The following is a 10,982-nucleotide window of genomic DNA, read 5'->3' on the forward strand; positions in this document are numbered from 1 at the left end:
CAGCGCAGAGCCGTGAAAGACCGGGGATCCTCTCAGGGCCGGGAGGGGCCGGGGTCCCCTCTGAGCCAGGAGGGACCAGCGTCTCCTCAGAGCTATGGGAGCTCACGATCCCCTCAGAGCCATGAAAGCTCGGGGTCCCTTTAGAGCCATGAGGGATCAGTTCCCTGCAGAGCCATGGAGGCGCAGGATCCCCTCAGAGCCATGAGGGATTGGGACCCGCAGAGCCGTGAGGGTGCAGGTCTTCTCAGAGCTGTGAGGGATCAGGGTCCCCCGCAGAGCCATGAGGGCTCAGGATCCCCTCAGAGCCGTGAGAGCGCAGGATCCTCTCAGAGCCGTGAGGAATCTGTTCCCCGCAGAGCTGTGAGGGCACAGGATCCTCTCAGATCCATGAGGGACCAGGATCCCTGCAGAGCCATGAGGGATCAGTTGCCTGCAGAGCCGTAGGGGCACAGGATCCTCTCGGAGCCGTGAGGGCCCAGGGCCCCCTCTGAGCTGTGAGGGGCCAGGGTCCCTTCATAGCTGTGAGGGCTCAGGATCCCCTCAGATCTGTGAGGGACCAGGGTCCCCTCAGAGCTGTGAGGGGTTGGGGATCCTTTCATAGCCGTGAGGGATTAGTTCCCCGCAGAGGCTCAGGATTCCTTCAGAGCCATGATGATTTTGTGTCCTCCCAGAGTCGTGAGGGTTTGGGCTCCTCTCGGAGCCATGGGGATTCGGGACCTCCTCAGAGCCCTGTGGGTGCAGGATGCCCTCTGAGCCCGAGTCCTGTCCTGGCCCGCCATGCCAGGGTGCAGCGCAGGGTCTCTGTGGTTCAGCTCAGCATGGCTCCAGGTGCCACCATGGCCCCGGGATGGGGTGGTGAGACAGCCGTGTGGTGCAGCCTGGCCCTGGGCTGTGGTTTGCAGGATGCCGCCTGCGCGGCCCCGCTCCTGCTCTGCCAACTTGCTGACGGGGAGCTCCCTGGGGAGGTAGCCCTCCTAATGGCCCCATCTGCAGTTGCAGCAGCCCCTCTGCTCTCCTGGTCTGCACAAGCATCAGGAGAAGCTCGTATCTCAGGCACGTTGCACAAACGAGCACAAAGCTGAAGTGGTTGGAAGCCTTTATTGGATCTTGTGCACAGGGTACACCCACCACAGGGGAATTCAGCAAATTCAGGTCTTCCAGAAGCATCCGGGATCTCCACTGCAGGCATCCCCACAGCGGCACCTTCAGTTAGGTTGGGTGACACCTCCAGGCCTTCCCTCTATGACTGACAGCCGCTGTGTGACCGACAACCTACTTGGAATCACCACCTCACCTTATCCTCCTAATTTGGTAAGTTTGCTAAACTGTCTGGCCATCAGCTATGCAAAACAGGACATTTACCATAAGAGGTCATCAAAACTGCAAAGTTAAAAGTTCACTTGCTAACATTACTTACATGGCTGATGTGCAGACGCTCGCTACAGGTAGGTCTCAGGATGGTGCTGAGTTCTGTCAGCTCTTTGTAGCCTCCTCCGGTAGCAGGCATCAGGTGTTTGACCTGCTGTACAATGAACTGCTCTTACCTGCCTTTAAATCTTGCCTGGGTGTCCCACCCCACGGCGATGAGGAGCTACTTCTGGGTCAGGAGAGGCTGGTGGGCTCGTACTCCTCCTGGGGATGTTCAGCTGAGCTGCGCTGGGCCTCTCAGGTCTGCACAACAGTTGTGTGCACCACGGGGCCACGCTGAGGGTGGCTGGAGCAGACTTCCCCTCCAGTGTTTGGAAAGGACCAGGCCCATCCCAGGAAGGGACAGAAAGAGGCTTAAGAACCTGACAACGGTGCTAGGTGACACCTATTGTGACACGCGCATGGTTCTGGTCCTCTTGGTGAGGGACAGACCTGCGGGGAGAGCCAGGCTGCCAGAGGATGGTAGGGCTTCTCTGTACTTACATGTATTCTTCTTATCTTGCATTTAATCGTTACGTAAGGAGCTGGATGCGGGAGAGCCAGCGTACCTCTTCGAAATGCAGCGTTCCATGGGATGCAAAGAATTCCTACCTCTACGTGGTAAGACACAGAGAGGCTTTTATGAAGAAGAAAAATCTGAAGTCATAAAGCAATAAAACACATGGAGTTGCTCTAACAACAGCAAGTACTTGCAAAATGAACAAACAAAAGCTTGAGCTGCTTTTCAGCAAAACAGTTTGCGTTTGCCGGAACTTGAGAATCCAGTAAGACGTTGCTGTCCTGGGTGCACCTGGGGTCAGTTGTTCTTTTTTCTCTGTTTTTCTGCGCATGTCCTTGCCTTCTTTTGTGAAGAATATCTCAGCCTAGACACCTGGCTTTGCAGTGGAGGCTGCTGTCCTACTCCAGCCTAAGGTACAGCAGCCCAAGTAACGGAGGGTCAGAAAAAAGTTGCGTGCTGAGAAGCGCTACTCAAGGATGATAAAAGCTCAGCGCTTGTTCATGGGAGGTGTGGAGATTCCACGATGCATCTCAGGGTGGGTATAGGAGACCTTGTGCTCCCAAAATACTCACTCTCTCCCCATCACTACATCTTCTTTTGCCTTCCCCCGTAGCTTCCGCTCTTTCCTGTAAGCATCATTCTATCTGTGCATGGGGAGGATTTTTCTTCTTTCTCTTGGGTCTTGGAAAAGCAACGCATTTCTATGTCACTTGACATTTCTTCTTGGATTCAGGGTTGGATTTTTGCAATTTAAGCAGCACGAATCTCAAAATAGCTCTGAGATTTGTTATAAATATACATATTTGTCTCTGAATACAGGGGGGCTGGGCTAGAATAAAGGGAACTATGATTCACTGTGCAAAATACAGCTTCATCTGTATTATCAAAGGCAGCATCAAGAAGTGATGAAATATGCAGCTTATCAAGTGCTTCTGACGTTCAGACAGTGGTTGACATATGAAGTCTCCCAGTCAAAAAAAGGAGTGCTGTTGAGATGGCGTAACCCTCCCCAGCTCACACTTCTAAAACGCCCATCTTTTTGCTGTCTGAATGCCGATTCTTTTACAGTTGTGGCTGCAGAGACGTCTCTCAGATGTGAACCCGACGGCTTCTTCATTTTTTTCTTTAACTAATGTTTAAAACTAAAATGTCTAATAATAATGAAGTGGTAGGAGGTCAGCATTAGAACATGCACGGCAACAGTGCAACTGGGAGGAGAGATGGCAACGTGGCAGGACTTCGACGTTTCTTGTTCTTGTCCTTTTGTAAGACACAGAAACAGACCAGAAAAGGCACCTGAAGTTGTTTGTAGAATAACCAGTGAGCGCCGCCGAAGTGATCCTAAGATTCAGGATGTTCTGGCCACAGGGGAATGGGTGACAAGTGCCCCTCCGCTGCTTTATGCGGCAGCATCTTTGCATCTTTATCCCAGAATACATCCTGCTCTTCCTAGACTCAACTGAGTGTGCTAAACTGGTAACGACTGCAACGCTGCGGTTGCCAAAAACTTTTTGCTGGCAGCAGGATCCATGTGATCTCTCTGCAGGATGAGAATTGTATAGTGAGCTTATTTACATCCTATTTTTAGACGCTCTTACCATTCAGGCCCTGTTCGGATCTCAGATACACACACGGAAAACTGCTCCTGCTCAGGTTCCACTGCAGTGTTAAAAAACCCCAATGAAACCCACTCCATTCTTTTTCCAATTCAAGGTAGACTTTTGTCTCTCTATCAGTATGGTACGATACCACAAACTGCCATTTACCAGCACGTAAAACGATTAAAAAAAAAAAAAAAGACCAAAAAAAAAGAAGCATTTAGAACTTCACAGCTTTAATCTGCTCAAGTTTATTGTTATTAAAAATCAAGTATCTACTGCTGCAAATTTAACTGGCATTTTACAAACAGATAGAAACAAGTTCCCTGCCCTGACGGCTCACAGTCTAAGTAACAGAAGTGTAAAACATAAACAAGCAGTTTAACCGGACTCAGTAGGAAACCACTGGAGAACTGATTTAATTTACCTGCTAATTGGACAAGACCCAAACTGCTTGTCTGGGTATCAAATGCCCCCTACTGCTCACTGCCAAGAGACTCTCCTTCAGCACGTCGAACAGTGGAGAAAAACCGGTCCGTGTTCACTGCTTGATGGTAGCAAGTGGCCACTGAACACCGAGAAGTGACAAAACACGACACCCTCTGTCCTCACAGATTTCTTATTTGGAAAAAAAAATGGATGTGGGCACAGAGAGGGGCTCACCACACACAGACCTACTCGGACACGTCAGGAGCCCTGAAATCAGACCTCAGCAGCACTAGGACGAGAAAAGGCGGCAGACAGTTGGTCACCAGGCAAACACCTGCAGTGGCTGAAGACGCTTTGGCACGCGTGGCTCTGTGCCAGCTCCCACAGCGCGGGTTCAGAGCGGGTTCACACAGGCCCACCCCGATCCGGACCGGGCAAGAATCAGATTAGCTTAAACAGCCCAGAGCTCTGAGCTGGCCTCGCCGGCTGGGCCGAAGCAGGCACAGGAGCGCTCCTGTCTTACGCTGCTGGCAGGGCAGGCGACAATCAACAGCAAGGACCTGGAGAGAGACCTCACGCCTTGCCCAAAGGAATTTCCAGACTAAAACATCTGCCACAGCAGCCAGCTGGAGCCAGAGGAACATCTCCTGTCTCTGAGGGGGATGAGCCAGCCACCTGCACCCTCCCCTTGGCAGACACTTTGGGACCAGGAAGCGACAGAGGGGTTTCTAAAGCCCAATTAGTGATGAGGAAAACGAGTAGCAGGTTTAAAACAGGTCAGGCAGCAACGCCAGCCCTGAAGTTGCACTACGTATTTGGGCAATTTGCTAAACGCTTTTCAGATGCTGGGAATTTTTTTCTTAACGGTTTGGGATACGATGAAAGCTGATCCCCAAGAACAAAAAAAACATCCGTACCCCAGGCTACCAGGAGGAGAGGGAGATGAAGGCAATAATGAAATACAAAGAAGTGTTAATGTACAGGCAGTCAGCAGAAAGTTATCCCAACGCTCACTTCAGCCTGGGAGTGCAGGTGTGCCCCACCTCTGGCTTACAGGTGGTTTCCCCACTCAGTTCCACTGGGGGTCTCGTAGAGGTAGGAGAAGGGGTTTGGGCAATGCCACCTCCTTCGGGTGTGCTCAGAGGTGACAGACAACGGACAATTCCCCTCAGTTACTGCAGTGCACACCCAGAGTCTCCAGTGGAACATCAGAAGAACTCCAAGCAGAACGTGGCCCTACCATCATCATTTTCAGCAAACTAAATCCGATTCCAAGCTCTAGAGAAGGAACTGCACCTATCTTTTCCAGCTAGCTTCCTGAGCAGAAGCAGCAGTGAAAACGTCATTTGGCCTGTGCCGAGGCATGGAGAGAGCTGGGAACCGACTGGCTGCCCCTCCTTGGCAAAGGGGGCATCCGCACAAGCCGTCAGCGAGGCCTCACCCTGTGCACGTGTTTAGTTGCCAGGAGTCTTTTGCAAATGTGCAACTCAAACTCACCCGTGAAATTGAGGACAGCAGAACTTTATCGAGGGGAGCAGCCAGGGAAACTCCAGGCGAAGAGGAGCTTCAGAAAACTCAACCTCGCTGGAACCAGTTCAAACAACTGACTCAAACTTGGAGAGGCCCAAAACACTTTAATTCTGGAGAGATTTTTGGGCAGACTATGAGGTACTGTGGTATACCATCACCACCACGAAGAAAAGGACTGTGGTGCCAAGGTGGATCCTAATTCTACTTTGCTTGGGTCTTTGGGATAAATTGTCAGAGAGCCTTTAACGCTGAGTAGCAGAGACTCTCCTCTCCTACCTCCTCCAGGGGCTGTAGGGCTGCGTGAACCTGCACAGCCTAGCAGCTGTGTAGCGGTGCCTTCCTCGCACTCTGCGTGACCACACAGTTCCTCTCGCGCAGGTGGATCTTCTCGTGCTGGAGGAGGTGCTGCTTCTGGGTGAAGCGCTTTGGGCACTCGTTGCATTGGTATGGCCTCTCCCCAGTGTGGATCCTCTGATGGCGGATCAGATTGGAGGGGTGGCTGAAGGTCTTCCCACAGTACGAGCACCAAAGGACCCCTCCGCTCCGGCCCGAGTGCATACGCTGGTGGATGATGAGGGTTTTCTTTTGGGAGAAGCACTCCTGACACTTGTCGCACTTGTAAGGCCTCCCCCGCGGGTGGCCCCTCTGACTTGGCTTGCAGCTGCTGTTGGTGTTGATGCTTTTCATGCACCTGGGATTGCCGTACACCTTGTCCGTGGCCGGGACGCTGGCGTGAGCTTTTGCGTTCTGGTTCTGCTTGAACTTCTCCAGGGCCATGCGGGTCCTCTCTTCCACATGGGTCCTCTCTTCCACGTGGGTCCGCCGGTGCTGCTGATGGAGGAAGCCCTCCTCGTCTCCAGCGTGCTCACTGCTGCACTGTGTGCCGTGGCTCTCCTGGTGAGTCGTCAGCATCTTCTTCAGACAGAAGCCCTTCCCACACACACTACACGAGTGAGGTCTCTTGTTGGGACAGTTTTGCCCATAGAATGTGACAGCGCTACTTTCGCCGAGACCCTCTTCCCCCGGAGTAGATGGCACCACCCTGCTCATGCTCTGGTTTCCCTGCTGCACAGGAGAGCTGTACTGACTATCAAAGGGCAGCGCCTCGCTGGGAGCCTGGAAAACCAGTTCCTCCGACTCCCTGGATAAAGTCGTGGGGGGCTCTGAGCTTTGGGGGCACTCCTCTGAGTCCAGCTGCTCTATTTTGAACGTTATCACCTCATCTGCTGGAACTGACAAGAACAACAAAGGGGACATTCACTGGCGTGAGACAGAACGCCCTTCTGAGCCGCCCCCCCACTCCTTCCCCCTCCACCCGTGAATCAAACAGGCCCGTCTTACACAGGGAGCGTGAAAGGCAGCTGTGCTCACAGACCAACAACCAGCTGAAAGACCGAAAGAGAGAAAACAAGCAAAAAGCACAGGGATGCTTCCCTTTCAGCTGGCTGAGCAGTGAGTGTGAGAAGCCCTGAGGGAGGCGGCAGAGGGAAGTGCTGCCTTCCAAGACAGCAGAGTTCAGCAGTTTCCAAAATAATCTCCAGCCATCTTCCTTCTCCTAAGCGCCAAGATCTTACGGACCTGGGGCAGCCCTTTGCTTCCCCCGTCAGCACGCCTGCCTCCCTCCCCACACCAATGACTCGGTATTTCTCACTCTTCAGAGAGCACCAGCTCATTCCCCGAGATCCACCTTCCCTCTACTCCCGGGACGCGGTGACCCACCTGTGTAGCCCCCTTCTTGAAAGGGGACACGCGAACGCTGGCTGGTTTTGACTCGAGACATGCCTGCTACTGCTCAGGAAACGTGTAATGAGGAAGCCTCCTCTGTAGTCCTCACTGAGGCAGTACAAGTACATTTTCTCCGAGGGTTCATTGCTTTTCATCTCCGAGCTAGGTGCCTGGGGTTTTCTATTCACGCTAAACCTCTCTCAGACTTTCTCTTGACTCTCATTCCTACCTGAACATTTAATTTTAGTTGACCTGGATGCGAGTATGACCCATCGGTGGAAGACCAACCAAAGGTCAAGGATGGAAACTGCCAACACGCAACCATTTTGAAAGCTGTCAACAGCGTGAGGGCAAAACCTAAGCAGGGATCAGCCTCCTGTCTGGAGAGCGTCACTCCCCAGTTCACTAGTGCTGTGCGGTGACTGACAGCGGAGAGGTGACAACATGACACAAGGCGCACGAGAAAAAGCATCTAAGATTTAGTCACAACAGGGCAAATACCATCAAAAACTGAGCAAGCCCCACTGACACCTCTGAGGTGGCACAAGGAGAATAAACAGAGACCAGGACTGAGGGTGAGGAAGCGACTGGTGAGCTGGCGACGGTCTATTAATCAAGTGAATATCACATTATTATTGGGAACAACAGAGCCATCCCAGCTCACCGGTGACTTCCCTAGCCTCTAGGTAGCCATCGAGGCACTGCTCTGGAGCACAGCTCCCTCTTCTGAGGATGCAGTCAAGCGGGAGAAATTCCAGGAGAAGAGCAGCAGACGTGCTCTGGAGGACGCGAGACAGGACCTACAAGAAGGAGCGGAGCGTTCTGGGCCGGGTGCCAAGAAGCCCAGGGGCTGCAGGGAAGAGCCGAGCTCTGCATCAGCCACAGCCTTGCCGAACGCGGGGGACGGCCTCCCTGCAGCAGGATGGGAGCCAGAGGTCACATTCCATCTGGGAATTTGTCCAAACCCCTTCTAAGCCCGTTTTGCTTCCAGCCTTTGCTGTGCCCTGTGGCAGTAGGTTCTACAGCTTGCACACGTACGATAACGGGCTTTGCCCTGCTTGGGTTAAAGCAAACGCCTGCTCATTTCACCGGGTGCTCCCTGATCTCGGACAGTGGGAAAGAGCGAAGGTTCATTCCTTCAGCTCCTGCTGTGCACCGCTCACCCAGGCACAGACCCGTGTTGTATCCCCCTCTGCCACACCTTCCTCAGGCTGAGGAATCAGGAGCGCCTTCAGTCTCTCCTGATACGGAAGCCCTCCACCTCGCTGCGCTGCTCTGGACCGCGTCCCTGCCTACTGCATTCCTTTCAAGACTGAGTAAGCAGAACTTCGCTCAGTTCCCCAGGTACTTTGGCATAACATCATCTTTGGAGAAGACCTTGAGAATTGTTCTTGATCTCATTCCTAATGTTTCCTTGTATTCTGTTTGATTTATTTCAGGGATGCCCGTCTCCTCGCTTGCAGTGCCTTGTCCACCCGGCACTTTCATCTTCCTACTAGTAAAACGATCCGTACACTTTCTGCCCGCTCTCCTAACCTCAGCGCGGCTCTTGCTCTTTCCCCACTGCCCCGCCTGCCCCTCCTCAGTCCCCGCGTCTCGGCATACGCTGTCCCACAGCGGGAACGTCGGGGACTCCCCGCATCTCCAGCTGCACAGCGCGCTGCGGGATCGCTCGGAACTCACCCACACTGAGCTCGGTAAACTCCGCATCGTCCGTGGCTCCCCGCTCCTCCGCACACAGCTCTTCCTCTTGCTTCACAACGCCTGCAAAGCTCGGCTCTGGAATGCCGTAGTCTGTCGATGTAAAGAGGAAACTTCTTTACTGGTTATCACAGCACCGCTCGGCTCCTCCTTTGCCCAGGAGGTTTGCTGCCAGCTACCCTGCTTTCATACACAGCCTCTCTCCAGCATCTCCCGTTCCTACTTCTGGGAGCTTTACTCCGCCCTGCAGAGAAGCGGTTTCCCCTTTACCTGCCGTTTCAGGAGTGTGTCCTCCCTGCCCGTGTGTCCAAGCACACCCTTTCAGAACAACGCTCACCGGGTCTGGGTTCAGCCAGCACTGTTCTTCCCTCCAGGCTTTCCTGTCCCGTCGGGCACTGCGCTCCTTCTCTGCTGTCCTGGCTGTTCACATCAAGTCTGAACAGCAGAGACTCTGCTAACGGGAAAGATCAAACCCGTTACGTTTTTTTCTAACGCTCCGTTACTCCCTCTGAACCCGCTCCTCCCGAGATCTGAGAAGTTCCCTCCGTAACAAGTCAGGACTATCACCTTGCGACGTCCTCTGCCTGGTGACAACACCACGCAAACGTTACGCCTGAGAATAAAGTTGTAATTCATCTCTTGCCTGCACTTGGTTCTGCTGGAATCTCTCTCGAAGCCGCCCCGTCCCCGTTGCAGGGCGCTTCTCCTCTCTGAAGCCGGGACAGGAGGTCAGGTTTGGAGATTGCGTCATCTGTTGAGGAACGGAGATACTAAGGTTTCTGTGCCGCATCAAACTGCCCCCATTGCCGTTTGCGCCAGGTGAGGGAAGGAGCCTGGATGGGGCGAGCGGAGTCCACGGGGAAGAACTCACTCAGCTGCGCTCCCTGAACCGGCTCCATCGGCCACAACACGCCGCTTGGCAGTGGGGAGAGCCCTCCGCACGGCCCACCGGGAGACGGCGGCCTCTGGCGGCCAACCCCACCCCAGCGGGGAAAAACCCGGACCCGGGAGGGCAGGGGCCTGCGGGCTGCGCTGGCGCCGGGCGCCGCAGGGAGCGGGCCGTGACACGGAGGTGACCGCAGCCAGCGCCCAAAAGCCAGCGAGTGCTGGAGACGGAGGGACTGGACGCGCCGTGCTGCCCTCAGCAACAGGCACCGACTTCTCCATGTTTCTACAAATCTGCTTCCCAGGTGTGGGAAAAAATCCCCAAAACAGAGCCAGTCCGGAGGCGCCGGTAACTGACTGAGAAAGTGATACTTACCCAGAGAGATCAGAGATTCGTTATTCCCTCTCAGCACGTTTTTGTACAGCTCCCTCTGCCATTCCTCCAGATTCTCCCACTCTTGCGCAGAAAAGTAAGCGGCGTTGCTCTCGAACGCCGCCGGGGCCTGAAATCGCAAACGTGACACACTCGGCACCGGGTCTGGAACCCGGAGCCGACGAAACATCCTTAGGAAAGATCCCCCTTTCTATGTATTACTGCTGCTGTGCATCAAGTACCGAAAGGAGGAAAAAAAAACCCTGCCTTGGGGCATTCTCGTGGCACAAAGAGTAAGGACTCAACTCTTCACTTTAAAGAACTTCGGTCATTTGGGCCAATTCTCAGAGAACGAACTGCGAATTCCACAGCATTCACACCTCCCCCTGCGCAGAGCCCGATCCCCTCACGCAGGCGGTTTGTGGACCCCCCCGGCGTGGGGAAGAACCTGCCGTTTACCGTAAAATGCCACAATCTGTCCTTTTGCGGCGGGATGCAGCTGAACCCAAACACGTACCCGAGCCAGGGCTCCCCGCCGGCTGCTTACGTACGGCAGGCGACGAAAGCGATCGCAAGCGTCCGCCGGTTCCCGCGGGGTTCTCTGAACGTTTCGGGCTGCCGGGCGCAGGCGAGGCGCGCTGGGGCCCCGGCCACCCGCCGCCCCGAGCCCTTCGCGGGCCTTCCGTTACCTTGGGGAGCTCGCCCCCGGGGGGCAGCCGCAGGATCCAGAAGTTCCTTGCTCTCCAGCTGGTTCCCGAATTCCGCCACCGTTTTCTCGCAGTCGAAGTCTCGGTGGTCACCGTCCGGCGTCCGG

The sequence above is a fragment of the Aptenodytes forsteri genome, unplaced genomic scaffold (assembly GCF_000699145.1).
Source record: "Aptenodytes forsteri isolate BGI_AS27 unplaced genomic scaffold, ASM69914v1 Scaffold428, whole genome shotgun sequence".
NCBI lineage: Eukaryota > Metazoa > Chordata > Aves > Sphenisciformes > Spheniscidae > Aptenodytes > Aptenodytes forsteri.